At 29.3% G+C, this 7,187-nt stretch overlaps 1 long non-coding RNA gene across 1 annotated transcript; it reads left to right on the top strand.

Annotated features, from left to right (window-relative positions):
- Positions 1-1,561: 1,561 nt before the first annotated feature.
- On the top strand, positions 1,562-3,396 carry LOC108747133. The gene is made up of 3 exons (XR_001939220.1): positions 1,562-1,583; positions 1,747-1,894; positions 3,347-3,396. It is a non-coding gene; the product is annotated as an uncharacterized LOC108747133 (long non-coding RNA).
- Positions 3,397-7,187: the final 3,791 nt, after the last annotated feature.

The raw sequence follows: 7,187 nt of genomic DNA, 5'->3' as shown, positions 1-7,187 counted from the left end.
TATAATCATAATTTTGATAATGTGGGATAATTTGGGATAATACTAGATAATATTTTAGATTTTGAATATAATCAACAAAAAAGGCTTATTTTTGAAATGATCCACACACACATATTAAGGAACAAAAAAATAGAGTTAACTGTATGAAAGACACTGAGTCATTGGATGATTCCTATCTTAATGTTCTCAACGATTTGTCCAATAGACGAATTGACAAAGTTTGAATGATTTTGTGAACTCTCTGTTACGTTCATTTATATATGTATACTATCCAAGGGTAACTATTGAAATTATTCGCTTGTGTAAGATGTCAAGAGACCAAAAATTTGAAATAAAATTGTAAATCTTTTCTTATTTCTCTACATTTTACTTATAATTATTCTTACCACTGATAATTTACTATTTAGACTTGTTAACTACTTCATCTTGACATACCATTCTCACTAAACAATGAGAAATCAATTTTATTTTATTGCTTGACGACAAAAATATTGAGAATTGAAGATATTTAACTAGATCTCACAAAGTTGATGCAATATTTTTCGTTCCGTTTTTTATTTCTTAGCACATTAATCTTGACTATATGTAATTAAATTAATCATATATTATATATGATTTAGATGTTATAAAGATTTTGAAAAAGACTCAGTGAAGTCGAAACGTTAATCACTTGTATTTGTAAGAAAAAATATATAGCTTTAAGCACGTTGTCATCCTTATATTATTGTTCATAATTATTGTCGTGTTCTAATATTTTATTCATTACTAAGCAAGATAACTATTTTTAACTTGTTAAACATATTCTTAGTTAAAAAAGAAAAATATAGAGTTGACGATCCGAAAAATATCCGAGAAATAGAAGTATAATAAATCCGAGATAAAATGTCCGATTAAAACGGATATCTAGATCTTTCAGTTTCAAATCTCGGATTGCATTTCAAATCAGAATTTCGGATTTCAGATTCGAATCTCGGATTTTGGATCCAAATCCGGATTTAGAATCACTTGATTCTTTCTCTATATCTATATCTCATCACAGCCCACGTCCACTATAATCAGCTGCTAGCAGTATGCATATCGAGAACTCGCGCGCACGCGCGCGCGCGCGAGAGAGAGAGAGAGAGAGTGAGAGTGTGGCAGGGAGAGGAGAGGATTAAAAAAACATTTAAAAAAAAAGGAAAGATAACGCATACAATTTTTTGTTTACATATACATTCACATATACGTTCACATATAAGTAAAAAATTTGGTTCAAAATCATTTTGGATCAAAATCAGAAGGATTTATTCAAGATAATGGATTCAAAGCATTGGATCCGGATATTCAGATCTCCATAGAATATTTTATCCAAATTCATTTGAATACTCCGGATAACATTATCTAAATATCCAGATGTCTACAAATCCGGATGAAATCGTCAATCCTAATTAGAAAAGATTATAGATGAAAAAAAGAGAGAAAGGAGTAAGAGAGAAAGAAAGAAAGGAGGGAAGGAGAGAAAGAGGTAGGGGAAAGTGATTATTGAGGAGCAACAAAGCCGATCTCGAAGAGGTAGAAGCAGAAGCGAGAGAGCGGACGAAATAGTAAGAAAAGGAGGGATCGAGTGAGTCAGTGATGGCGTGTACTGTGCAGCAGCCCAGGCCGACAGCCGAGCCCAGCTGTTCCTCGATCCCCTAACTTACACCAGTTTATTTTAGCCATTTCAACCAACACTTACTCTCGTGTAACGATTCTGTGCGTTCTCAGAAGCCAACGCGACGCAACCTTGTTGATAGCGAGGAACTTCTTCGTGTTTATTTCCTCTTCGTCTTACGCACCAATGATGAATCGCTCCGAAAAGAAAGAAATTATTTTATTCGCAATCCAGTCAAGGCTGAAGTCGTTCGTTACAACGGTCAGTTTCCGATGTCTAATTGTTTCACGTATCTGTGAATCGGAGCGAGACGCGAAACGCGGCCGGTCGATCATAAGTCGACGTGTGTATGCGTCAAGTTCAATTGTCAAAATACCGACGATGTTTCTCAATCGAAGCTGCCGATTTCCTTTATATATGTTTCTCCTTTTTTTTTCTCCTCTGGGTTATGGAATCTTCCATCGAAGCCATTGTTTTCCTTTAATTACGCTCTATCATGCGTTACGGTACTCATGCACTCGCACGTCTTCAGTCATCGATACCTATGCGTCCTTTGATACTATATGGCTTGTGATGTATTGTGTATCTTCGACTTATCGTTATTTAGAAAAGTGTTTAGATTCGTATTTTTAACTGTGCATTCAATGTAAATATAACAAATTGAAATTAATTTATCTCCGGCCAAAGTTTGGAAATATTTGTGATTTTTTTGCATTTCACGAAAATTAAATATTTCGGTGAAAAAAAATCATAGAGAAATTTTTGATGACGTATTTTAAAGCCCAAAGATAGGACTTTAAAATTTTTTTCTATAACTTTTTGTTCCCAAATAATTTTCCTAAACAAAATTGATATTTTTTGTAATATTTTTGTCTTTGAAGTATTGTAGTTTGATAAAATATCATCGGACAAAATTTAATGTAAAAGTATTTTAAAGTAGACTTTTTGTGCTTGAAAATGTTTTTCGATGAAAATTAATACGATGGTTTTTCGAAAAATCATTGAATTTTTTATTGTATAAAATTTCATTGTGTAAAAATTTTCTTCAAAAGTGAGTCTTTATCGATTGGAGAAAGTTTTTACAAAATTGTACAAATTAAACGCATTATAACATACATTTTTCCTCCTTTATCTTTTTTCCAAAAGCTTTTTAGTTTCGCAATTATAAAACATTTGAGAAAAAAATAGTAAGTTTTTACACAATAAAATATTACAAAATAAAAACTTGGATATCTTCGCGAAAAGTCATCGTACTAAATTTTTTCAAAAAATATTTTAAAGCTTAGAAAGCCTACTTAAAAATACTTTTATATTAAATTTTGTTCGACGATGTTTTATCAAATTGTAATGCTTCAAAGTAAAACAAAAATATTACAAAAAATACCAATTTTTAATTTTATAAAATTTAGAAACAAAATATTACAGACAAAAAATTCAAACGCTAATTTAAAACCCCGTATAACTCCTTTAAAATGCGCAATAGAAACTTTTTCTATGATTTTTTACTGGGATATTTAACTTTTCGTGAAAATGAGAAAAAATTGCAAGTGTTTCTCTTTTAGGCAGGGGAGTACATAGAATTATTTGCTTAGAGTTAAGTTTGAATATTCACTTAACAATTATTTATTTAAATCTAAACTGTAATTTTGCATGAAAAATAGGAGTAAAATTTATTAATATATATTTTTTTCTGACGATTTCTCTATATTCCAGTTTCTTCTAACAATGAATCGACAAGGATTAACATTTATATCTCACGGGCAAAAAAACAAAAAATCTATTGAATGTGCATTTTCGGTTAAGAAGATTCCTTCCATCACCAAGAACAGTGATTAAATGTACTCGTATAAGAGAAATGTTTCAATAACTAAATGTATCCAGTAATTGAAGAATCAAAATTATTTATTAAAATATTTGTTAATAATAGCAAAGAATGGCTAACTAAAAAGAAGCTAAATATTTTGTATTAAGATAAAAATATAATAAAATCGTAATTTTGATTACAAATTATTGTGAAAAAAATGATTTATTTCAAATTTCGCAGAAACAGTTATATTTTCACTCATTTTCTTATCTTAAGTAAGACATAATGCCTATATTTTGAAATTGTTTTTAAATATTGTATATTGTGGCTACCTAAATATGTAGCGTTTTATTTATGATTATATGAAGTTGAAAATTAAAAAAAATTATTTTATTAAAAATTCAGTTACTGATACACAATTGATATGATATAATTATACAATAACATATCGATGAAATTTTATTTAGAGAAAGGTTAGTATTAGACAGCGGATGATATAGATTAATTAGATACATGTGGCAGCTTTTATAATATTAGTGGCAAGTTCTACATCTATACATAAGAACCGCGACTTCTACATATCAACATTAAACAAACAAATTGTTTATAAGTTGTTGTGCATTTTGTTGTGATTTACGCCTGCATGAAGTTAACTTCGCTATGTCACAACATTAAACGTAAGTTAAATTTCGTTTTTAACAATGTAAACAGTATCTATTATTCTTTAAGTTATTGAATAAAAAAATCTTTATTATTTTGTAACCGCTTGTTTTATATATTGTTTTTTCATTGCGTGTCATTCGGATGATATCGGACAACGAAATAACGAGATTTTTCTATATACTATAGCCTTAAGGGGATCCTAAGGTCCTCTATATTACCGACTAAACCGTATAATTTTTGTATAACAATTACTTTCTTTTTTTACTGATTCGAAAATCCTTTTCCAGAATGAAAGTATACGCATTAATACCCCAAACAACACAAAATCTAAAATTATGACATAAGATGTCTTTAAGTCGTCTTTTAGACGCAAAAAACATTTTATGATCTGATTTTAGATACTTTTTGTTGTTTGGGATGTTTCTGTAAGACGGTTTATGCCTGTGAGATGATTTATGCCTAAAACGTCAAAAAATTTCAAAACTAAGGTATTCTTTATCATTTCTTAACCCAATATGGCGTTCTAAAGCTGTCATATCGTGACAATATTTGCTCCGCATAAAAACTATGCAATCTGTACTTACGAAATGGTAGACTAATAATTTGCACGAAGAAACAACGTGGAGTTCTTAGAATTGGACGTCTAATTAAAACATTATTGTTTGAAAATTTATGTGTATGTATGGCATGCGTAGTGACATGTTAATGTAATATGATGTGACAATGATACGTAAAACGTTTGTGTAAATGCTATTTACAATATGACTAATCGTTTTTAGGATCCCCTTAAAGTCAACGAAACTTGGCTTCGGACACAGTTTTGTTTAGGGTGACCAGATCTAATTCAGTAAACTAGGACATTCATTTAAAGTAGCGCAAAAGTAGGACACTAAAACTCAAAAGTAGGACAAAAAAGAGAACATTTTAAGTTAAATAATAGTACAAAGTAAGTTGTACATTTCTCAAGAGTAAAAAAAAAGAATATATTTAAAAATCCTAAAAACGTAAAAACATGTATGTAGGATTAGCAAAAAATGGTTTTATAATGCTTTTTAGGCTTTTAGGGTTGTTATCTTTAAAGATACCAGAAAGTTTGCGGGTTATCGCCATATTATTAGTAATGTCAACGTTTTGTGAACCTTGCCGTTCACTTCATCAGAGCGAGGAGCGCACTGATACTGAGCTGCTTCTCGGGGAAACTCCCTTTATGTAAATGCTGTAGAAGAGGAAGGGGGGGCGAGGCTATATTAGAGAAGGGAAGGTCTTCCTTGATTTATCAAGAGAACAGTCTTCCATATCTTTATATGTAACCATTATAACCTGAGTCTCTGTTCAAATTGTCTGGATGTTTCTGGGGCCTTTCTGTACTTCCTCGGGAAATATGACATCATTGTAAGCCGTTTTGTCGATAATTATGTTACAATAAATTATAATATAATAAAATACCTAATAATTTCCAATTTTTTTATCACAGATACATAGGGGAGATCGGGGCACTATGAGTTACAAAAATTCAAACTTTTAAAAGTACATCTAAATATAAAAATTTGTGTATCATTTTTTTTTAATAATTAAAGCATAATGCATATTTTAAATTTAATAAGTATATTTAGTAAATATTTATTAGTTTTTAAGAAAAAAATAAAAATATATTTTTTAAGAAAAATGATTCATGGTGCCCCATATCTCGAGGTACCATAAGTCACACACAAAATAATAGGATTATGCAAGAAATAACGATGACGAAAGTTGAAAAGTATTTTCTATTACCTTACACATTCTTAGCATAGCCACTAATACAACAAAATATAATTACAACTAATAATTATTAAATAATACAATAGAAAATTATAAGAAAACAAATAAGAAATAACTATTAATATAAGATAAAAAAATTTATTACAATAAAATAAAATTATTTGCTTAGAAGTATAAACTGCGCCCTTTTAGTACATATACTTTCTGTCCCGTTTTATCATGAATATTTAATGTATGACTATGCTATCTCAATTACACATTTAATAGAAAACGATAAAAAATAAACGTTAAATTATTACTTGTAATGTAATAAGATGAGAAAAGATGCGTAAAAACTTGTACCTTATCTTCATATATGTATCTTCTACTACAAAAACAATATTAAAACATTTTTATGCGGTTAAAAAGTTACTATTGCTCCATGAAAACCATTAATAATTAATCGATGCTTTTCGATATAATGGAATTTAATTACTGCTACCTAGATAAAAAGTATGAGTAACGAAGTAACAATCGTATTGCATCAGTATTAATTTAAACATTTTAGATTATGTTAAACAGTTGATGACCCATGGTATCCTGTGACCCATAGTATCCCGATTTCCCCTACTAATGATCTAGTGATTATTTTATTATGTGCGATGAGCTTAATAATTTCTGGTTCCCTCGCTTTCTCAAAATGAGTACTAAAAAGAGTACTCCTCGGACATGCTGAAGACCCGATAGGATGTTCCCAGACGTTTTAAAAAAAAGTACATGTTTGGAAGAAAAACTGGACGTCTGGTCACCCTAGTTTTATTCCAAATGAATATGGGAAAGATACGAGACAAATGAAAAGAGGAGAATTCGCAATGCATGTAAATAAACATTATTTTTAAAAATATATTTTTGTCCGTGAAATATTACTCTCCAATTTTCATAACATGAAAAATATAATGACATTTTAAAATTAAAAAACTTTTATTACTTTTATTTTTTTAAATACGGTTACGAGGGTGTTTTGATAGAAGAATAAAGTTTTATATTATATATATTATTTGATTTTTTCCGTCCAAAAAAATGAAATTTCGAATAAAATTTAAATGGCCGATATCACCCTAATGATTTTTTTAAATTTATATGATAGCGTTGTTGATCACAGATAAAAGAAGATTTTATATGAATAGTAATACCTTTTGTAATACCGTTAATAATATATTAATAATCAATAATAATATAGAACTGATCATATCTTTATTAATTCAAAATCATTGGAACACATTTACCTTTGTATTGCCACGTTATTCCTCAGGCAATTTCGGATTTAATCAATCTTTTGACGGTTATTTG

The sequence above is a fragment of the Trachymyrmex septentrionalis genome, unplaced genomic scaffold, assembly GCF_001594115.1.
Source record: "Trachymyrmex septentrionalis isolate Tsep2-gDNA-1 unplaced genomic scaffold, Tsep1.0 scaffold194, whole genome shotgun sequence".
Lineage (NCBI taxonomy): Eukaryota > Metazoa > Arthropoda > Insecta > Hymenoptera > Formicidae > Trachymyrmex > Trachymyrmex septentrionalis.
The sequence above is the reverse complement of the archived record's forward strand: the minus strand, read 5'-3'. Positions and strand labels throughout refer to the sequence as shown.